The 23285-nt window shown below is 47.5% G+C and overlaps 1 protein-coding gene across 11 annotated transcripts in view; it reads right to left on the bottom strand.

Annotated features, from left to right (window-relative positions):
* The window catches only part of Epn2 (epsin 2), a 56547-nt gene extending 49325 nt beyond the window's left edge, over positions 1-7222 (bottom strand). For 7 of the 11 annotated variants that reach the window (XM_021639162.2, XM_060363575.1, XM_021639164.2 and 4 more), the window contains exon 1: positions 7073-7215. The gene's annotated coding sequence lies outside the window, so the exon portion shown is untranslated. Of the gene's footprint in view, positions 1-5933; positions 6918-7072 lie in introns of those variants that run through there. The other 4 variants (XM_060363577.1, XM_060363578.1, XM_060363576.1 and 1 more) reach the window with 3 other exon arrangements.
* Positions 7223-23285: the final 16063 nt, after the last annotated feature.

Genomic DNA, 23285 nt, shown 5'->3' with positions numbered 1-23285 from the left:
TAAAATATCAAGTGGGGAGTCAGCGGGTGAATAAGAACACATGCTCTACTGGCTTAAGAACTCAAATCCCCATGTGAAAAGCCGAGCAGAGAGCACATGCCTACACTCCCAGCAGTGATGGGAAAAGACAGGCAGAACCCAAGAGCTCTCTGACTGGCCAGCTCAGCCAAGCTGTGTGCTTTGTAGGAGACTCTTTCTCGAGAGAACGGGTGTAGAGCAACAAAGACACCTGGCAAGTCCAGCCTCCGCATGCACTCCCACCAGCACACTACATGCATGTACCACACACACACCACAGTGCACAACAAAATATCACTGTGAGGCCTAGCACAGGTTGCCAAACCCTTCTGAGTATTAGTTTTCTTTCAAAATGCAAGAAGAGAAATGGTGATGGGTGGGGAAAAAAAGGGGTGGGTCCTCAAATTCTAAACACCAAAGAATATTAAATCAATCTCAATTGAAAAGTGACTTTCATTAAAACCAGGACTGATGGCTAATGACCCTAGGGGGTTCTGTCCAGACAGACTAACAAACAACCACCACCACCTCAAGCTGCATTCCTAAAAGGCCTACACAGTCATCACCATGCCAGCCATATAGGGATGAACCTGATTTTCCAACAGGATCGAGGATTTACTGTCATTCTGAAGGCCACTGCCATCTCACATAACTATCTTTAAAGAAAATGAACCAACTAACTCACACAAGGAAAATGCTTGTAACCACAGTCCAAATCATGATAGGAAAAATCAAAGTGAGAACAGTGCTCAGAGAACCCAAATTCCTTTCCAAATGCCACACCGCCATCTTCAGAGCAATATTTAGAAGCATTCTGAGTTTCCTCTGCACAGCCAGCTGGTGCTAGACACCTCGCATGCCTTCTCTTTCAGTCCTCAAGCCAGGATTCCAAAGGCTAGTCCCCAAACTGGCAACATTTGTAACATGGAGACACTGGTTAAAAATGCATGTTCTCTGGGCTGACAAAATGGAGGTAAAGACACTTGCCACCAAACCTAACAATCTGATTTGTAACCCTGGGACCCACTTGGTAGAAGAAAACTGACTCCAGTAAGTTGTCCTCTGACCTACACACACACACACACACACACACACACACACAATGGTCTCTACACACACATGAATAAGTAAACAAACAAACAAATAGGGGCTACAGAGATGGCTTAGTGCTTAAGAGCACTACTTGATGCTCTCCCAAAGGATCTTATTTTGGATCCCAGCACCCATCTCTAAGCATACTCAAAGCTCTGCTGAGTTCAGTCCCCAGCACCACATAAAATGGAGCATGGTGGCACATGCCTATAATCCCAGCATTTAGGAAACAGAGGTAGGAGATTCATAATTTCAAAGTCATCCTTAACTACAAAGTAAATTCAAACCACCCAAGGCTACACAAGACCCTATCAAAAAAAAAAAAAAAAAGAAAAAAAGAAAGTGCTGTCAGGCTTTATCTCCTGTTGGAAACTCTGGGGTGGAGCCTGGCAACCAGCTGAAACCAATCCTCTAGGGAATCCTGATGCACAGCAAATTAGAGAGAGACTATCTTTTCCCCTTTTGGTCTCACTTCAGGGGTAAAGCAAATTAAGCTGACTGATAGATTGGTCCTACCCACCCATGCAGGATGCCTACCAGACCAGACCCTATGCCCAACTCCAAAGCAATTTGCCACAAAACTGTAGCAGCCAAACTATGCCACTAGGTTCTCTCAGACACTACACTGCAGGAGGAGAGTAAAATGACAATGACATTACCAAAGAAGGGTGAGAGCAGAAGAAAGCAGCCTGCATTCAAAAGCGATTAATTATAAATGCTTTTAAATTCACATCATGCATTAGCCCTGGATGGCCAGCCATCCCTCAGGAAGTGTGTTTCTCCTGATTCCATTTGTCAGCTGAGTTACATGATCAAAAGCTGGAGTCCCTATGGACCAACTCCTTGCACTGCTTTGAACAGAGCTGAGTTACCCATTCTTCCTCTTACAGAACCCTTGAACGCTGTACACTGCCTGGACTAGGATCCACAGGAAGTCGAACCAGGAATAGGCCCTTTCTGAACCCAGAAACAAAGCCCAGTTCAGGACCCAACAGAGCTGGGAGAGTTAGCAGAAGAATGAATGCACTCTAGGGAAGCACAGACCTGGCAGGTTTTGTTTAGTTTTCTTATCAAATCTAAATAAAAACACCTATCATTTAAAGTAGCTCATTCAATTACTGACATTCAAATCACAGTACTTCCACAGATCCTAAAGTTTGGAGAAAGCCAGGAACTTTAACATTCACAGCTCCCAGCCTCTCAAGGGACTCACAGACCCATTGTGAATACTGACTAAGCTGAGTCCCGCAGCTTAACCCTGAAGGTTTCCACTGTCACAGGGTCTCAATCCCAACCCTATGCTCTGATGAAAGTGGTTCTGTTTTTAAAGGCTGCTAAAAGAAATTCAAGATAGCTGGTCATGGGGGGGCATGCCTTTAATCCCAGCACTCCATCAGGCAGAGATGGGCAGATCTCTGAGTTGGAGGCCAGCATGGTCTAAGTAAATTCCAGAACAGGCAAGACTACACAGAGAAACCCTGTCTCAAAAAAAAAAAAAAAAAAAAAAAAAAAAGGTGAGTTCCAGGACAGCCAAGATGGTTATACAGAGAAACCCTTTTTGGACAACTCCCTCCCCTCCAAAAAAAGCGCTTTAAGATTTTAGGGCCTTGATTTCTCAATCATCAGACTGCTAACAGGTAGAGTCAAACACACCTCTAGATAAAGTGGCTGAATGCACACTTAACTGCAGACATGTTTCCCTGTGACTGCTTTTCTAAGTTTCTATTTTTAGACACTATGAATACTAAGAAAGAAAATTCTAGGCCAGATGTGGTGGCACATACCTTTTAATTTCAGTACTTGGGAGGCAGAGGCAGCTGGATCTGTGAGTTGAAGGCCAGCCTGATCTACAGGACAGTGAGGAGTACATAGAAAGACCATGTTTCCAAAAAAAAAGGAGGAAAGAAAGAACAAATGAAAAAAGAGAGAGAAGTTTTGGGGGTTGGAGAAATGGCTAAGTGAACAGCATTTTCTGCTCTTTCAGAGGATCCAGAATCAGTTTCCAGCACCCATGTCCAGAAGCTCTTAACTCCCCCTGACTCCACTCCAGGGGATCTCATACCCTCTTCTGGCCTCTGAGCACACTGCACCCGAACACACATAAAAACACACAAATAATAAAATAATAAACAAGAAATCTCTTTAATTAAGAAAGCTGGTCATGATAATGCCTTTAATACCAGCACCAAACCAACCTGGTCTACACACTGCATTTCAAGAGGGCCAGAGCTACACAGCCAATGACTAACTTATCAGAATTTCTCAATTTTCAACAACTCAATCAGCTGGAAGGCTGGGAATTTAACTCAGTCGCAGAGTACTTTGCCTCACATGGATGAGGCCTTCTGTTCAATTCCCACCACTGCAGAAAAAAAGAAAAGATAAAAGAAATCTGCTGGACAGTCATTTCACAACACAGCTGGCACACAGGAGTGGTTCACGCCAGAGCAAGGCTGAACAGTGGAGCTTGTGGTACAGAATCATAAAAACATCGTCGTCCTGATGTCACAGTCTCAAAATGCCAGAGTACTCTGACAGACCGTATGCGGTGGGGAGGCTGGGGAAGGAGAGGAAGAAGAGACTAAACATTGGCAGTTGGCAAAGGCTTGACAGAGAGGCTGACTTAAACACAAATACACTGAACCAGCAGACCAAGAGCCAAGCATGGTAGCCTGTGCCCTGTAATCCAAACTCTGGAGATGGTAAAGGAGGAGAATCAAATTCCAAGCCAACCTGGGTTACACAGCGAGACCCTTTGGGTAAAAATAATCCCGAGTTCAATACTCAGGGTCACTAGGTGCTCAAACCAGTCAATCACACCCATCAACAAGACAGTTAAGCTCTGCATACAGTGAGTAATGGAATGAAATTCATTTTCCCCTGCCTCAGTCAAAGTTACCATTATTAATGAAATTAAAAACAAATTTCCTTTAACTTCCAGGAAAAAAAAAAACCCATTAAAATAAATCAGATTCTCCTAAACTTTTTAAAAAGATTTATTTTATCATGTATACAATGTTCTGTCTGCATAGCCACCTGCACACCAGAAAAGGGCATTAGATCTCACAAAAGATACTTGTGAGCCACCATGAGGTTGCTGGAAATTAAACTCAGGACCTCTGGAAGATCAGTCAGTGCTCTTAACCTCTGAGCCATCTCTCCAGCCCTCCAAAACTTTTCAGATACTTTAACAGGAGTTTTATCAGAATCTCCACTCTTGGGAAATCTACTCCTTGTTAGGAAAGATTACATAAGAGGCAGCCATATTTCCACAGAGTTTCTACGATGGATGGGCCATTTTTCGTGACTGTGAACACCATGTCAGGCATTGGAAGAGAATGCTGGGCAGTTAAAAGCACATATTATTCTTTAAAGGGATCAGAGCTCCGGGCTGGAGAGATGGCTCAGAGGTTAACAGCACTACCTGCTCTTCCAGAGGTCCTGAGTTCAATTCCCAGCAACCACCCGATGGCTCACAACCATCTATAGTGAGAGATCTGGTACCCTCTTCTGGCTTGCAGGCAGAACACTGTATACATGACATAAATCTTAAAAAAAAAAAAAAAAAAAAAAGGATCAGAGTTCACTTCCCAGCGCTCACAACCAAATATACCTCCAGCTCCAGTGGCTTGACTTGCTCTTCTGCACTCAGCGGGCATCTATGCCCACAGGTGCACCATTCCCCCTCACACACATTACTTTTTTTTTTTTTTTTTTTTAAGTTTCCTATTTCTTGGTAACTCAGACATTTGGCAACATGCACCCTGCAGAGAAGAGAGATCTCAACAGAGCCCCCATCTGTAGGGGCTAGTTTTTCAAACATTACTTTATTTGGGGGTTCCTTAAAGTTTATACTTCCCTTCCAACCCCCCCCCCAACCCCAGGCAGGGGAATAAGAAGGTTGTAAGGGAAAGAGGCGGGTAGCCCTCTTTACTTCTTCCTGCTGGGCAGGGTCGTAGGATTCGTTGGGGGCAATACCAATATCCATCATCAGGAAATCCACAAGTCCAGGTAACCAGCAAACCAGCAAGCAGTCCTCCTCTGACTCCTCCACGGACTCTTCTTCCTCTGGGTTATCATATTTATATCCATCAAAGTCCTCAGAATTCAACTAATTCCAACTGGCAAAGAGCCTCTCTCAGAGCCCTCATGAGAGGGCTGCTGCTGTGGGCAATCTGAATCAGTCCCAGATCCCACACCTGGGATTAAAACAAAACCATGTTTACATCCACAACATCCATCCTCCCATCTCAAGGCTCAGGAAGAAATCCAAATACCCCACAAAATTACTCAAACTTGCTCCTGATCCAGCAGCCCACGCGGTACAGTACTTTGCAACTGATGTTTACAAAACAGCAGCCCAGTCAAGACAGTTACAGATAACCAGCCTAACTTTAAAACCAAGAGAACAAACTCTAAAGTCTTAAAGAGAAGCCTGAGTGTGGTCGCCCCCACCCAAAGGGGCAGAGGCAGGTGGATCTCTGCATTCAAGGCCAGACTGGACTACCCCCTAGTGAGACCCTGTCACAAACCGTGACAAAAACATACAAATAAAAAAGGAGACCTACAGGTGCTCCCTCAACGCAATCACAAACACCCTTCAGAAGCAAGCTGCAGTCCCCGCCCCATGCTCATTTAAAATACAGACCAGAACTTCATGACCAACGAACGAAATATCGATGGAAAGCTTCATTCCTAACGCACAGCCAGCCGATCGCTGTGGGTCCAGCATCTGCCGCTATCACACTGTAGCTATAGAGTTACAAGACCAAAGTTCCCGCTAAATCTTCGTTGTATTACATAATAATGGGAAAGAAATTCACCTTTTTCAATCATTTCAATCCCTTCTTCCACAGGGCATTTTCTCCGAGTGTGCAAAAGAATTCACACGTCTTTCTCATCTTCCCCTGCCCATCTTTTTTGTACGAATTTGACAAATAACAGGCAAGCGATCTGGGAGAACTCCTCAAACGTTAAAGAAATCCTTAAGTGCTGTGGAGTGTCCTGGCAGTAGGGCTTCCAGATGTGACACGGACACCGTATCGCTGATGACCTTGGGCAAACGGACGCCTCTTTAGGCCTCAGTTCCCCTCCTCAAAGCCACAAGGATGGCTAAACCCTATCCTTGCCGAAACAGACTTCAAATGAGCTCCCGAGGCAGCAGTGAAGTGGAGAGGCCGCTGGGAAGGACGGAGGCCCGAGACCAAGGAACGGACTTACACCGACCGGGCTGGGGTTTCCAGGGAGCGCAGACACTCTGGCCCCCTGCAAAGCCACCGGGCCAACTTCAGGTTGCAAACAAAAACCTGTTGGCCCGGACTCCTCCTGGAATGGCCTGCCTCTCCCAACGCGCTCGGCTCGCGCTCCGAAGGAGCCGGCCCACAGGAGAGCGAGGGGCTCCCGGAAGAGGCCGGCTCCACGCGCGGCTCGCCCACCGGGACTCGCCCGGCAGGGCCACCGGGTCCCTGCCATCCCACGCGAAACAAAAGGCAGCTGGAGCCAGGCGCCGCCGCCCCCGTCCCCGCTGTGCTGCACGGTGGAGGCCGGGTAGGGGAACCCGGTCCCGGGGGGGACGGGAAAGCCGTGAGTGGGGGGACCCCTCCCCGGGCTGCCTGGACCGGCCGGCCCGGACCCCGGCGAGGGGAGAGCCGGGAAGAGCACACTCCGGGGAGGGGCGGGGTTGCTCCAAACTGAAGGCTCCGGGCGGAGGTGCGAGGCGAGGACGGGCGCCCCGGCCGGGAGGCAGAGGTCCGCTCAGCCCGGAGAGGGCTCAGGTGGGGCGGGGCCTGGCTGAGCAGTCCGGCCGGGTGGGGTCCGGGTGGCCGCACGGTGCACGCCCCGGCGGGCGAGAGGGAAGCCGGTGCTCCAGGGGCGTCCACGCACTGGAGCGGAGGAAGGTCCGCGCCCCGCCCCGACTCTCGAGCCACCCCACCCCCGCCAAGTCCCGCGAGTCCCGACTCACCTCCGTTCCCGGCCCGCGCGAGGGCAACGCTGCAGCCGCTGGCGACGCTGAAGAGGCGGGAGCGACCCGAGCCCGTGCAGCGTTTGACACCCACACGCCAGCCAACATGGCGGCCGAGAGGGGGCGCGCCGGTGGCGAGCGCGCGCGCGCAAGCCCCTCCCCTCCGAGCGCCGAGGCTCCGCCCCCGCCCTCTGACTCCGCCCCCTAGCTCCTAGGCCCCGCCTCCAGTCCTGTTTGCCCCTCCCACATATGCCCCAAAGGCCTCCTCTAAATAGCTCCTGCTACCACACAAACCCAAACAAATTTATGGAGCCCTAACTCAGAACCCTGCACATCCCCCACCTCAGCAATTCCCCAGGGCATACGTACTACCCTACTCCCTTAAGTCCTAAAGCACAGAATGCTGCCTAGCCCGCTCAGAACCGCGGCTTCTTACTCCTTCCACTTGCGCATGAAAAATGTTGTGAAGCAGAGACAGGAAGGAGGCCAGGCTTCGGACAGGGTTGATTTATTTAGCTACAACTGCATTCACTTCATGAAGATTCACTTATGCATATTTCAGATGCGTTTGCTTTTCCGTGCGTGCGTTATCTTTCAATACAAACGTTGAGTCCAGAACTTAGGCAACTCAAGGGGTTGAACACTCGGACCCTGCGTCGCCCATGACTCACCAGGACCTGGGATTTAGCCACCCCAACTGCCAGCCTGCAGTCTCACTCACATGTACCCAACAAAGCAATGTGAAGCATTTCTTCCGCTTGGTAAGCTATGTGCTGCCCACAGAGACAGGCCAGAGATGGGAGCAGAGCCATACAAAGGGAGGCAAGCAAGGCCCTGTCTTCCCTGAGGGAGGTTCTCAGAAGAGCCTAGAAGCGAGAGGCTAGATCCCAAAGCTGAAAGTAGAGAGTCCTCGCAGCGTCTGGGACATGAACCAGGACTCAAGAGGAGGGCAGAGGGTACTTCTGTTACCAGTCTGTGCCCAAAAATTTCTTTCTGCCTCTGCTCGCTGAAGGACACTGAAGTTCACAGGTCTTTGTACTTCTCTGAGCCATAAATACATTTTTCCTATAAAGAAGAACTCACAAATTAACATGAAAGTTAAAAAAAAAAAAAAGACAACTCACATAATTCCCAAAAGCAGGGAATCTAGAGTCCTTTTCTCTGTCCAAAATATAATAAAGCTGAGGGCCAACCTAGACACATTTGCAAGCTAACATGGTCACTTTTCCCTTGAAAGTCTAAAACGGGAAGTTCTGGAGACTGGAAGCCCGACCTGTAGTTAACTGCTATTGTGTCTCCCTGGGTTGATGAATGAAATCACAAACTATGTTTTACCTGCTTTGCCATAAGAACTATAGTTCCATTTTTAACTGGTCCCTCTGGTAGGGGAGACTGTGCTTATGATTCCTTCCCTAACTAACAGCCAACTAACAGCCAACTCTCCTATAACAAAAGACCTGCTAACAAGAGGGGGGGAATAAAACTTATTTGATAATTTAAGTGGCAAGGCGCCTTTAGCAGTTAAGAGTCAAAGAACCCAGAGAAAAGTGACTGACTATGTTTGCTTTCATTTGATGAAGAATGCCATGTAGAGATGTGACTGGACCAAAGGGAGTGGCCTTGATGTAAGAGGGGATCCTAGACTCTCTTTATGGCATGCCTTTCTAGATTATATGCAGTTATATGCAGAACCCATTCTGAATGCAGGGTCTAGCCCCAGCGAGATTTTCTGAGATGTGTGGCTGGCTTTGGTGGGGAGGAATTCTAGTTTCTCTGGCTTGCCTGAGAGGATGAAAGGGAGTAGGAGAAAGAAGGGCAGGAAAGGATCAGAAAGAGATTTTGCTGGTGAGACCTTCCTAATGTCCTTCAGTTCAAAGTACTTTGCATGTCAAACACATGTGGGCTGTCACTTCTGAGTCCCAGCAACTTCCTTATGGAGAATGGAGCTTAGAGGAGAACAGAATTCTGCTTTAAAATGGTGACACTCTGACCCTCTTACAACTCCACTGACAGCAACAAGTGGACAAGCACAGTGGGCAAGCATGGGGACAGCTCCACACTCTGAAACAGTCTGAAGTTTTCTCTTCAGAGGCAGTCCTTGAGGAGAGCCACGGGAGAAAGCAAAAGGTCTGAGAACAACTGGGGAAAAGAAGAGTCCCTCACTCTAAAGTCTAGATAAAATCTTTTGCCAGCTGAGAACCAAAAATTCCACCACGGTTAAGAATAATTAATAACATTTGCTGTGAAGGCTCACAACATATTTATTTCATGAAGAAATATTTTCAGCAGGGCGCCATGGGTGGCACACGTCTGTAATCTCAGCACTCGGGGAGGCAGAGGCAGGTGGATCTCTGTGAGTTCGAGGACAGCCTGGTCTACAGAGTGAGTTCAGGACCGCCAAGAGTACACAGAGAAACCCTGTCTTGGAGGGGGAAAAATTTTTTTTTTCAAATACAAATGTCAAATAAGGCTGGGAGTGGTGGTGCACACCTTTAACTCCAGCACTTGCAGAGCAGAAGCAGGTGGATCTATGTGAGTTTGAGGTCAGCCTGGTCTATGTAGTGAGTTCCAGGACACCAGGATTATTACATCATAAAATCTTATGTCAAAAGAGAGAGAGAGAGGAGAGAGAAAAGAATTAGAGAATGTTACTACAACGGGTTTAACACCTGAATGTGCATAATCTGGGGAAGGGCTCCTACTTCTCCCGGCATTGCTTAAAATAAAGATAACCTAACTTCCTGCCTCCCAGCGATCTAGAGTTTACCTTATCAATTGCAACCCTGATACTCCTCAGAAACTACCCTGGGATTTCATTCAGATTCTTTAGCAACTTTTTTTGAAGAAAACAGCTTAAAAACAGACCAAAAGGAAACGAAACATAAGGCTATTGGAAAGACAATAAACAGCTTACAAAGTTCAGGCAGCTAGGTCTACACAGAAAAATCCTGTCCTTAAAAAAAAAAAAAAAAAAGACTGTCAGGCAATTCCAGCACTCTGGGAGGCAGAAGCAGGGGGATCACTGTAAGTTTGAGGCCAGCCTGGTCTACAAAGTCCAGGACAGCCAAGGCTACACAGAGAAATCCTGTGTCAAGAAAAACAAACAAAAACAGACAGTTAAACCTCTGAAAAGCCCATACCTATGCTTCCAGAGATGTCTTACTTTCTTCCCAAGTGTCTCTTTTTCTTTTAGCATCATGCTTAAAATCTTTTTTAGGGCCGGAGAGATGGCTAAGTGGATAAAGAGCACTAGCTGCTCTTCTAGAGGACCCAGGTTCAATTCCCAGCACACACATGGCAGCTCACAATTGTCCTATAACCCCAGGTCCAGGAGATCTGACATCCTCACACGGACATACATGCAGGCAAAACACCAATGCATATAATAAACAAACATATATATGTATTTAAATCTCATTTAGGGCTTGGAAAGATGGATTAGCAGTTAAGAGTGCACACTGCTCTTACGAAAGACCTGAGTTAAGTTCCCAACACCCATGTCACACACTAACAACCACAGCAATTCCAGCTCCAGAGGATCCAATACCTCTGGCCTCTGCAGGTAGTTTCACACACACACACACACACACACACACACACACACACACACAATTTAAAAATCGTTTTAAAAATCTCTTCTAATAAACTTTAACTCTGCTTCATACTTGCTTGTCCAGAAATTCTTCTCTAGTCCAAAGCCAAGGGTGTGAAGTTTGTTTGTTTGTTTGTTTGTTTGTTTGATTGATTGATTGTTTTGGAGAAAAGGTCAGACAGCTCTGGCTGTCCTGGAACTTACTATGTAGACCAGGTTGACCTTAAATTCACAGAGATCCTCCTGCCTCTGCCTCCCAAAAACTAAGATAAAAGAGGAGAGTACTACCACTCCCAGACAAGGAAAGGGTCTGGTTTATCTGAGTCAAGGTCCCTAAAAGACTAAAGGAATGTCTCCAATTGCTGTAGGTGACAGGCAGGAGCTATGCCGGCAGAGCTGCTAACACTGAGCCCAGGATTCCTCACAGCAGGAAATAATTTGAGGGTGAGCAAGTGTGAAGCAGAGTTGGAGCTCATTAAGAAGCAGGCTAGCAGCCAAGTGGTGGTGACACAAGCCTTTACTCCTAGCACTCTGGAGACAGAGGCAGGTGGCTCTCTAGGAGTTTAAGGCCAGCCTGGTCTACAGTTCTAAGACAGCTAAGGCTACACAGAAAACTGGTTCGGTCACAAGAGAAGAAAGAAGAAGCAGCAGCAGCGGTGGGCTTGCTTTGTTTTGTTTTGAGATAGGCAGTCTTTATAGAGTGGTGGCTGGCCTGGAACCCACTATTGTTAGGTCACCAAAACCTAGAACAAAGGTTGAGAAGCCGATTGATTAGCATATCAAAGAGGTTGCTTGGCAGCTATCCCAGCATCACTCAGTACCTGTGGCTTCTCCTATCACTTCTCTGAAACCTGTCCCTCCCAGGGCCTGGGCTTTTGCTTCCTTTGCCCCAGGCTGATCTTTACATAACTCTCTTGGTTTCTGGGTCAGAATTCCTCTCTTGCTCCCCTCCCCTCTCTCCTCTTATGGTCATGTTCAACCTGGACTATTCCCTCTACCTGCTCTTTCCCTGATACCTACAATAAAAATCCTCTTCATGCTTTAGAAGTAGTCATGGCCTCCTTTTATTTCATTTTTAAAAATTCATTTATGCAGACTAAGCTCATTTTGCCTCTGCCTCCCAAGTGCTGGAATTAAAGGTGTATGCTACTATGCCTAGCAACAACCCTGCACTGGTGAAGGTTACCTAACCAGACTTTTGAGTGAGGGGCTCATGTTCCTGTCTCAGGATGAACTGTAACACATTACTGGTACACACCTACGCACAGAGGACATTACTGACTAAATTGTCTGGTCTTGGGATTGAACCCAGGCTCTTGTAGATGCTAGACAAATGTTCCCAGCCACATCCTCCACCCTAGAATTTTCTTCAGTGGTGAGAATGTCTATCTGAGCTGTTTGCCCCACCACCCTGGGTTTCTCTGTGTAGCCCCCGGATGTTCTGGAACTCCACTCTGTAGCTAGCCTTGAATACAGTTACTCCTGCGTCTGCCTCCTGAGTGCTGGGATTAAAGGCATGTGCCACCAGCAGCTTTCCGGGCTCTTCTATGGTAACCTTATAAGTGAGAGTGAGACTGTGTCTCCATCACTGCTGTTGGAAACAAAAATTCTAAGAGCAAAAGCAACCCAGTAAGGCAATTCCTACCAGGCTACAAAACTTACTGAGGCCAGAAGTTTGCTTAGGTTTTTGGTTTTTAGAGACAGGGTTTCTCTGTGTAGCCTTGGCTGTCCTGGACTTGCTTTCTAGACCAGGCTGGCCTCAAAGTCCCAGATATCCACCCACCTCTGCTTTTCGAATGCTGGGATTAAAAGCATGTGCTACAACAACAGGTCGCATCTTTTTTTTTTTTTTTAAATCACATGGGGGAGAGGTCTACATTTGAAGGTCAGAGGACAATTTATAAGAATCTCTCTTATAAGTTCTTTCTCTTCCATCATAGGGGACCCAGGGAAAGAGCTCAGGTTGTCAGGCTTGGCAGGAAGTAGCATTACCTGATGAGCCACTGTGCTGACCGTAGCCAGGCTTTGGAAAGAGAGCTGGACACAGATAACGATGTGAGATGCTAACCTACAGAATAAGAAGCAAGAGATTGGGCAGTGCTTAGGAGGCGTGGGAGGCCCTCAAAGTCATGTACAAGGTCACAGGGGATTTTCCTGTGAGTCTAAGCCATTCCTCCCCACCCCACTGGGAAGCATCCCACCCTCCCTCAAGCTCCTTCTCTAAGGTCATCTTCACAACAATACTTTGGGGTCAGCAGTGGCATTCCTGCTTTATAGAAGAGGAAGACTGCAATCCGAGACTTTTCTGGAATTGGAAAGGTCTTCCTGGAAGAGTGGGAGAGTGATAGCCTGAGGGCATGGGCATGCTGCAAGCCGGAAGGGTTCGGGGTTACTGGTTCTTCAGAAGGGCCTTACTCTATAGCTCAACACTGAACTCATCATATAGATCAGTCTCAGCTCACACTTATGGCAATCCTCCTGCCTTAGCCTCTCGGGTGCTGTGATTACAAGTGAAAGCCACCGTTCCCAGTTTCCAAATATTTGAACATGATGCTCAAAATCCTCATTCTAGGTCTAGTGGGCACAGCTCAATGGCACAGTGAATGCTCTGGGCTCCATGCCAGAACCACTAAAATAACTGAAGAAAGTGCTGGAGAGACAGATGCCTCAGCAGTTAAGAGCAGTTGCCGCTCTTCCAGAGGACCAGAGCTCAGTTCCCAGCACCACTGCAGGCAGTTCACAATAGCCTGTAACTCCAGATCCAAGGATCCAACGTCCTCTCTGGCCTCCAAGGGCATTCATGTGGTACAGGCACAGAGAAATACAGACACATACAAATAAAAATAATTCTTTTTAGAAATAACTAAAGGGAAAAAAAATTGTCACCCAAAAGAAACCCAGGCTGGAAATCCAGAAATGTTTATAACTTCTTGTCCGCCAACTTTCTCTGGGCCTAACTTTTCCCATCTGTGACATGAAAATAAAATCCTTGCCACCTGAGATTGTATTCTACAACACCAAAGCCTGGCGCGGTGGCGCACGCCTTTAATCCCATCCCTCGGGAGGCAGAGGTAGGTGGATCTCTGAGGCCAGCACTAGTCTGGTGAGTCTCTAAATCCAGTTCCAGAACAGCCAGGGCTGCACAAGGAAAACCTGTCTCAAAACCAGAAAAGGAGGAGGAGGAGGAGGAAGAAGAACACGAAAGAAAACAACAGCAAACAAACAAAAACAACACCTGTACAGACAAAACTGCTGTGCAAGATGCAACAGCATGTGGTTAAAAAACCCCGTTCCTCCTGTGAAAGTAGCTGAAAAGCTTAGAGGGCTGGAGAGATGGCTTAGAGGTTATGAGCACTAGCTGTTCCACCAGGCTCCTCCAGAGGTCCTGAGTTCGATTCTCAGCAACCACATGATGGCTCACAACCATCTATATTGGGATCTGATGCCATCTGGCATGTAGATAGAATGCTCATATACATAAAATAAATAATAAATCTTAAAAATTTTTTAAACCCTATTCCTCCTGGCACCTTCTTCCCAGACTCTAGGAGACTCTCAGTCCCTCTTTCTCTCTCTCCCTGTCTCTCCCCAACCCCTCTCATTTTGTTTCTTTGTTGGGAATTAGACACGGGCCTCGCCTCACACAAACTAAGCAATGCTAAGAGGGGTGTGAGGCTAAGCTGTCAGCTCGTGCTATCGTTCTAGGGGGCCATGGTCATCTATGTGGTGTGGCTGATGGGACAGTTGAGACATGACAGCTACATGGTTTGCCCATGGGACAAAGAGGAGTATTCCCTGCATCCTCTTCCGAGAAACGGTGTCTTCATTCTGTTTGTCCTCACTCTCCTGTGCAGATGTGTCTGTGAGGTAACTTTCTCAAAGAACCATTCCAGCGAAGCCGGGTGGTGCGGGCCTGTGATCCCTGAGTTGGAGAGGCCAGCTCAAGACCTGCCTGGGAACCTTGGTGAATCCTTGTCTCAAAGATGAAATGGAGAGAGCAGGAAATTCAGCTCAGTTGTGGGGAGGCCCACAGAAGCAGAAAAGCATAGAGAACAGAGTGGCAATCTAGGGCATTCATACCATCCCAGGTCCAGGTTCCTTGTGACAAAGCACTGGGCAGCCTAGTTCTTTTTTGCCTATATGTACTATGCACACACACACACACACACACACACACACACACACATACACACACACACCCTTGTCCAAACAATGCATCTAGCAACTTCTGACCCCCAAGTTCATCTGGCTGTAGGTACACTGCTCTCTAAACAACAGTGAAAGTCTTTCTACCCATAACAGCAGTTAAACTTAGTTTCTAGTCAAATATGGTCCCAGTGTGTACAAAACATAGAAAGACCTACCGGGCCCGAACTATTTGTGGGACCTGTGCTACAAAGCAAAACTATGTCCTCATGTAAACTTTTAGGGTTTTTTTGTTTGTTTGTTTGTTCATTTTTCTACCATTTTATACATTTGCATAATTGGGCATACATATGTTTAAAATCAGATGCATCACGGAAAGAAACACGCTCAGCAGGAACGACAAAGAAAAGAGAAACACAGATTTCACCCTCCGGCTTCCTCATTCCTGCTTTTGAATCCCCTAAGAGGAAGCCCCTTGAATAACTTCACCCACGTGGCTTGACTGTATATTCCTTTTTTAACCAGTGAGATCATGTCTGACCTTGCTTCTTTTACAAGTCCATGTGAGCCCTTATTTTCATTGCTTTGAATAAGAAGCATCTGCCCCTGCTCAGGAGGAAGGAGCAATTCCAGGGTTATCCCCAGGTTCCTCCTAGGCAGGAACTTAGACCCAAAGGCAGGATTTGTGCCAGCCACCAACCGCTTGTGTGCTGTCAGCCAACCTCCTACCCACATGGACGTCCTCCATTGGGTTAATTGTGACATCTATCCACCGAGTCAAGAATTTTGTTGGCAGGGTAGGATTGATCGGGAGGGGTTGAAGGAGGGGGCTACAATCTGGATATAAAATGAATAAATTGTAAAAAAAATTTAAATTTTTCAAAAATTTAAAAATAAAAAAGAATTTTGTCAGCTAGATGGTGGTGGCGCACATCTTTAATGCCAGAACTCGAGAGGCAGAGGCAGGTGGATCTCTGGGAGTTTAACACTTGCCTGGTCTATATAGTGAGTTCCAGGACAGCCAGAACTACATAGTGAGACCCTGTCTCAAAACAGACAAAAAAACAAGCAAGCAAGAAAAGAATCTCACAGCTAGACATGGTGCCCAACCCTTTAATCCCAGCACTCAGGAGGCAGAGGCAGGCGGACCTCTGTGAGTTGGAGGCGAGCCTGGTCTACAGAAGGAGTCCAGGACAACCATGGCTACACAGAGAAACCCTGTCAAAAACAACAGAAGAATCTCATTCTGAGGTACTGAAGCTGTCTAGGAGGGTGTTCTTTCCCAGCATTGCCTGAGATTCTCTTTCCACAAACCCCTCTCTTTCTCTCCCTCTCTTATACCATTGTCAGAGAGAGGTTTGTGTGCAGCCGCAGGCAGGCGAGGCTCTGAGGGGGGAGGGTGAATTGTTCGGACCGGGGTGTAAGCTACATAGTTCCATATTCCTCTCTCCCACTGGAAACCAGAATCAGTTTCTATTTCTCCAGACCAAAGAACTTCTCTTGATGCCGTTCTTCTCGTGCGGTCTATGCACAAAAATAGTAAGCAGTTCTCCCAGCGCTGTGCCTCATTTACATCATTCATGAAAGGCTGTGAACTGTGCTAACCCTCTCTTGCTGCTCATGCTGCCCTTACTTCTTGAGATTGAATCAGCTCATAACACTCACTGAATCCGTGCTTAAATCTAGTTGGTTTTTGCCCAGGCTCTTCCAACCATGTTTTATACACAGAAACAAATCACTTCCCCCTTGTATTCACAAGCAAAATCAAAACAAAACAAAACAAAACAAAACAAAACAAAAAACATTGTAGAGAGAAAAGACTTTGCCACCAAGCTGGGAACAGTCCCCAGTGTCTTGATGGCTCCCAGCCTGCATCTCCGTCTATGCCAGCATCAGCTGATTCCTGGAACAAAATGTCCAAATCAAGACTGAGATGAGTTCTCTGGATGTGTGGTCCTCTCTGACGCCATAGTCCAAATCCTAGCTCTGCCCCTCGAGAGCTGGTATTGCCTCCCCCAGGGCCTCTACTTCTCAACCTGTTCAATAGAGCTAACAGCCACAACCTTACCATCCTGAGACTTCTGCCAGGGTCCCACGAGGGAGCTCAGATCAGAATGCTTCCACACTCTGCTTCCTCAGTATCCTACCTGAGCCTCATTTTGCTCAGCTGTAAAAGAATGGCATAGAGGACCCCTGTTTCGTTTGCATTACCTGTTGGGCATGTTGCATTACCTGTTGGGCATGTTGCATTACCTGTAATGCATAATGTTGCATTACCTGTAATGAGACTCCTATTACACCTACGGTTTAAAAGTGCTGTGTTACAAGGAAATGCAACCTTTGGGGCTGCCCCAGCCCTGCAGCGCTGTTTTGAGAATAGCCCCATAATCCTGGTCCCCAGAAAAGCAGGAGACGCCCCCAGGACCCTGAGACCAAGCCCTGTCAGATGTTCTCCACAGGCCAAGAAGGAAGAAGCCAGGCAGGTGGCTGCACCTTGTCGCTGGTGGGAAAAGTGAGCTCTCTGAAGTAGGCTGGAGAAACTAGTCATTCTCTCCAGGCTTCTCACTCGGAAACTGTTCCCCTGTCTAGACACAACCCTGATCCCGAATGGAACCGTTGAAAACACAGTTCCTAGCAACAAGGAGGCCCCAGTCCACAACTGCTGTATGACTAGGAATAGGTCGCTGTTACTCTCTGAGCTCTGAGCTGCCTTTTGCCTCTGCTGAGTGATGGGTAAACTGCCAATTCAGAGGAGCAGGGAATGGCCCAGAGACCTGGACTCCATGTATAGGAAGCAGCTCAGGGCCAGGCTGATGGAACTCAGCATCAGCAGGGTGATCTAGAAGCCCAGACACCTGCAGTCAGCTCTCCTGCTGCCTTTGCCCTTGCTTCTACTTTGCAGAGCTGAGGCCTCAGGTCTGTCCCTGGGCCTGCGGAAGTGACACAGACATAGCTACTGAAAAGCCAAGAAGTAACAAATCAGAAGGAGGACAGAAGACCAGGGCCCCACAGAGTAGGAAAATGCAAATTTAGCCACACACAAAAATATTCCCCAAACTTTTATTGTTCTCTCTGTGTGTGTGGGGGGGGGGGTTATATGTGCCAAGGTGCCAGAGTAGAGGTCAGAGAACAAGTGACAGTCACTTTTGTCTACCGTGTGGGTGCCAAGGATTAAGACTAGAGTCTTCAGGCTTGATGGCCTTTTTGTTTGTTTAATCTGTTTTTGCCTTTTTGAGACAGGGTCTCACTATGTAAACCAAGCTGGCCTCCAACTCTCAAAGAAATTTACTTACCTCTGCCTCCTGAGTGCTGGTTCAAGACCAGCACATGCATTGCAGGAGAGCAAACCCAAGACACCATGAATGCCAATGCCAGGAAGCACTCTGCCAGCTGACCCTGTAACCCCCACCTCTCCCCAGTCTTTATTTTCTTTTGCCTCTTTCTTAATTCTAGGTTCTTTTCCTCGCTCCCTCCTTCCTTCTTTAGCACCTCCCCCTTCCTCTCTTTTCTCCTTTAATCTAAAAGAAATTCGAGTTAAAAACCGGGAGTGATGGCACACACCTGTAATCCTGTCTCTTAGGAGGGAAGGGTGAGCCATGTGTAAGGGGACAGGAGAGAGGCCTCTGATCTCAGCACTCCAGAAGCTGTCTACATAGGGAGAGCCAGGACACGATAGAGAGACCCTGTTTAAAAGCAGGGGCGGGGTATGTGTGTGTGTGAAGCAGGAGAATCAGGAAATCAGGAGTTCAAGGTTATCCTTGGTTACACAGAATTCAAGGCCAGCCTGGGCTACATCAGCCCTGTGCTCCCCCCCCCCTTTTTTTTTTGGCTTTTCGATACATGGACACATGGTTTCTCTGTGTAGCTTTGGCTGTCCTAGAACTTGCTCTGAGACCAGGGCGGCCACAAATTTATAAAGATCCACCTGCTTCTGCCTCCCAAGTGCTGGGATTAAAGGCCTGTGCCATCACCACATCATAAGCCCTGTTTAAAGGAAGAAAAGAAAAGAAAGAAAAGGAAAGAAGGAAAGAAAGAAAGAAATGTAGGTTGAAAACATACAACAACAGTCACTAATAATGTGTATAAATGTGCTCAGCTGAAAGGCTCTGAGCAGAATGATGACAAATCATCGCACCCCCATTCTCTCCAGCTGGGCTGCTAAGCACAAGCCTCCTACACTCCAGGCGAAGGCAGAAGGCCAGGTTAACCAGCTGGCCCCTGTCAGCCCCCACCCTAGCTCTGCTTTCACTTCTCTGTGGCTATCTATCCATTGCACAGATGGGGAAACTGAGCTCCAGCACGGGACAGGACTGTTCCCAGGCTCATCTGCTGGCCCTGTTCTTCAGGCATCTTGTACCACAGTTTCTAAACATCTCTAGCCACTGAGTTTTCTGCCCATGGCCACTTTCAGTCCACCCTCCATACAATCTTCTCATGTTTGCTCTGGCCAGTGCTAACAGAGTTGGGGGCAGAATCACCCTGGGGATGATTCTCTGGCTGCTCATCCTGCTAACACCCATCCCCTAGGTGGTGACATGCTGTTTAGGCTATAATCTGTGAGACAGTTCTTGTTTACTTGTGGTTCTGACTTGTGTGAGGTCCTGGTCACAGACAGCAAAACCCAGGTATATTGGCCGGTCCCAGGTAACAATGCCTGGGTATATTTGTTGGGCCAGGAGAGGAGAGACCAGATATCCAAATGGAACTGGTCTGCAAGTTGTGGCTGAGCATGGCTGGATGCCGGAGGTCTGGGGCTGTAGCTGTTGTCTAGTGAGAATCATAAGCTGAATTCCAGCCTCAGACCAAGTGTGTGAGATGGTGGGCCAGAATAGGTTTGGGAGAGTGTGGTAGCTGGTCTTCTGTCCCTTGCTTCTACTTTGCAGAGCTGAGGCCTCAGGTCTGTCCCTGGGCCTGCGGAAGTGACACAGACATAGCTACTGAAAAGCCAAGAAGTAACAAATCAGAAGGAGGACAGAAGACCAGGGCCCCACAGAGTAGGAAAATGCAAATTTGGCCACACACAAAAATATTCCCCAAACTTTTATTTGGGACAGAGCCCCCAACTGAAGTAAAGAAACTGAAGCTCATCGTGCATCTAAGCGCATGTCTGAACTGAAAGACTTGGCTCCTGTTTCTCCGAAATGGAAACAAGCTCTGCACATGCGTGGCTAGGGGTGGTGGGGCTCAGAAGGTCTGCACATGCGTGGCTAGGGGTGGTGGGGCTCAGAAGGTCTGCACATGCGTGGCTAGGGGTGGTGGGGCTCAGAAGGTCTGCACATGCGTGGCTAGGGGTGGTGGGGCTCAGAAGGTCTGCACATGCGTGGCTAGGGGTGGTGGGGCTCAGAAGGTCTGCACATGCGTGGCTAGGGGTGGTGGGGCTCAGAAGGTCTGCACATGCGTGGCTAGGGGTGGTGGGGCTCAGAAGGTCTGCACATGCGTGGCTAGGGGTAGTGGGGCTCAGAAGGTCTGCACATGCGTGGCTAGGGGTGGTGGGGCTCAGAAGCTCTAAGCGTGCGCTGGAAACGGGCCACTCCATATGGGCCTTTCCATGGGGGCCGTGGTGGGAAGAATCAAGTCCACTGCCTGGGGCTAGGTAGGGCTGTATTTAATAATCCCAGTATTTGAGGGACTGAGGCAGGAGGATGGCATCTAGCCTACTGTTGTGTGACAGAAGTTATCCCGGGAAGATAAAACACAAAGTCTACTTGCCTCAGATAGGGAGCTAGCAGCAGACCAAAGCTGGCCCCTGTCAGCCCCCACCCTAGCTTAGTGAACCACCAAAATTCATCTTAGTGAACCAACGAGCTTTATTGGGGTTACAAGAATATGGGTGAGGGGTTACTTAGAGGAGCAGAAATGACTCACAGACAGCTGCATCACCCAAGCCCAGCCCAGCCCAGTTGACAGCTCACAGAGTTGTGAATTCAGAGGATACTGCATAGCCTGCAGGCAGCTCAACAGGTTGGAGAATGTCCTTTCCAGGTGCCTCACTTGGTCTGAGCTTCTTCAAGGCAGTTGGTCTGGTTTCCGGTTTTTCCAAGCAGCTGGTCTGGTCTGAGAGTCTTTTAACAGCTTTGCTAGACCGGGGATCTTTGCAGCTTGTCTCCTCTTTGAGGGACTTTCGGCTTTCATTGCTTCCTCTGGCAGGGAGAGGCCTAGTGAATCTGGTCGGTTTCAGAGCCTTCCTAAGGACGTCTGAGGGGTTTACCTTAGAGCGTCCCTGCCGAACGGAATTGTTTCAGTCCTGGAGAAACTGTTACGGGACAGCTATGTAGTAGCAAGATCCTGCCTCTAAAACATGCGCAGGTGCTAGAGTCAGTGCTCTGCGCTTAGAGAAGACCTGAGAATTTGGTTCTCAGCCCCTAAGTCGGGTAGTCACACTACCGTAACTCTAGCTCCTTACTCATACTTACGCATAAAAATAAACTTTTTTTAAATTTCAGAGCCGGGCGCAGAGCAGTGGCGCACCCCTTTAATCCCAGCACTCAGGAGGCAGAGGCAGACGGATCACTGTGAGTTCCAGGCCAGCCTGGTCTACAAAGAGAGAGTCCAGGACAGCAAAGGCTAAAACAGAAAAAAACCCGTCTCAAAAAAACTAAAAAAAAAAAAAAAAAAAAAAAATCATTATTTTTTAACATTTTTAAATGGTGTATTTATTTATTTATTTATTTTAATGTACATTGGTGTTTTACCTGCATGTATGTCTGTGTGAGGGTGTCAGATTCCACTGAAACTGGAGTTCTAGACAGTTAGTTGTGTATAGAGGATTTTTATTGTTGTTGTTTGTTTTGGCTTTTTGAGAAAGGGTTTCTTCGTGTAGTTTTGGCTGTCCTGGACTCACTTTGTAGACCAGGCTGGCCTTTGCCTCCCTGAGTGCTAGGATTGCAGGTGTGAGCCAATGTATCTTGCTTCTGTAGAGGAATTTTAATTTAGAACATAGCTGCTATGACAAGAGATCATAGCCAAAAGACCTTCTAGGTCTGTGTGATCCAGCTGGAAATCAAACAGGACTTTAATCCAGGAGACAGAGGGAAGCAGATCTGAGTTCAAGGCCAGCCTGGTATAGAGCAAGTTTCAGGTAAAGAAAAACTTAGGTCCAGGCGTGGAGGCACATGCCTTTAATCCCAAATAATGAAGATAAAGTTAGTTTGTAGAAAGAAGCATCCATCTTTGAATGTGAAGTTTAATTGAGTGGCAGAAAAAGAAAGTGATGAGTCAGAGAAGATTTGACAGAATAAGATAAGCCCAACTCTTACAAAGAGAGGAAAGGGAAGCTACTTAAAGGGCAATGCAGAGAGAGGAGGCAGTATTACCAGGAGAGTTTTACAGAGAGAGGTTGAATGAGAGAACAAGCCAGACACAGGTGAAGACAGAATGAGCCAGAGAATGAGAAGGAGCCAGAAGCTTAGAAAAAGATTGCTGGAGCTTGTTTGAGGTCAAGCAGAGCAATTCAGAGGCCAAGAGAAAAGCCAGATTGGATAAGTTAGCTGGGAGAGGAGTTTGAGCCAGAACAGCTGAGTTGAACCAGCCAGCAAGAGCTCAGAAAGAACACGAAAGGGTGAGCTTATTAAGCAGTAAGTCTCAGAGGCTGAAAACATTTTAGGCCTAGGTTAGATTGTACAGAGGCTAGAAGCTTCTAGGACTAGGCCTAGGTTAATGGCCAGCAGCTATAAACCTTTGTGAGACAACAATTGAAACAGGTGAATAAAAGTTCCTTTTATACTTGTGAGCTGCCATGTGGGTGCTGGGAATTGAACCCAGGTCCTGTGAAAGAGCAGCCAGCGCTCTTAACCACTGAGCAATCTCTCTAGCCCCTATATTTCTTAATTTTATAAAAGATTAGATGTATTTATTTGAATATACATGTGTGGGTGTTTCGCCTACACGCATGTATATGTAACATGCATGCTTCATGCCTAAAAGGTCAGAAGAGGTCATCAGATTCCATGAACTTGAGTTAAAGATGTAGGTATGAACCACCATAAAACCCTGGTCCTCTATAAGATCAGTGAGTGCTCTTAACTGCTGAGCCATCTCAGCAGCCCCAAATACATCCTTTTAAAAATCCCCACCATCTGTTTTATAGCAAGAAAAGTTCTGCTCCCCCCTGCTTCTGCTTCTACATTGACTCTACCCCTGCTGTCCTTTGCTGATCCCTGTGCCCTACCCTCAGACTCCTGATGCTATTCTTTGCAGATGAAATGAGCCAATTCAAGCCAAATTAAGGTACATAAAGGCAGGTTTATTAGGGGCAGGCTCACTGGTCCCAAAGGAAGGTGGCCAGGGAAGTTGCCATGCAAAGGGAGGCAGAAAATCGGGGGTGGGGTGGGGGGTGGAGCAGAGAGAGAAAGCAGAGAGAGAGAGAGAGAAGAGAGAACCAAAATGTCGGATTATATACTGAAGAGCCTCTGGGAGAGAGAAGAAGCCTCGCTCCTGGGCTGGAAAGTTCAGGTAGAGACTGAGGGATGCTGGGAG

Source organism: Meriones unguiculatus, chromosome 11, assembly GCF_030254825.1.
Source record: "Meriones unguiculatus strain TT.TT164.6M chromosome 11, Bangor_MerUng_6.1, whole genome shotgun sequence".
Lineage (NCBI taxonomy): Eukaryota > Metazoa > Chordata > Mammalia > Rodentia > Muridae > Meriones > Meriones unguiculatus.
Note: the sequence above shows the minus strand (reverse complement) of the source record. Positions and strands in the feature narration are given on the sequence as shown.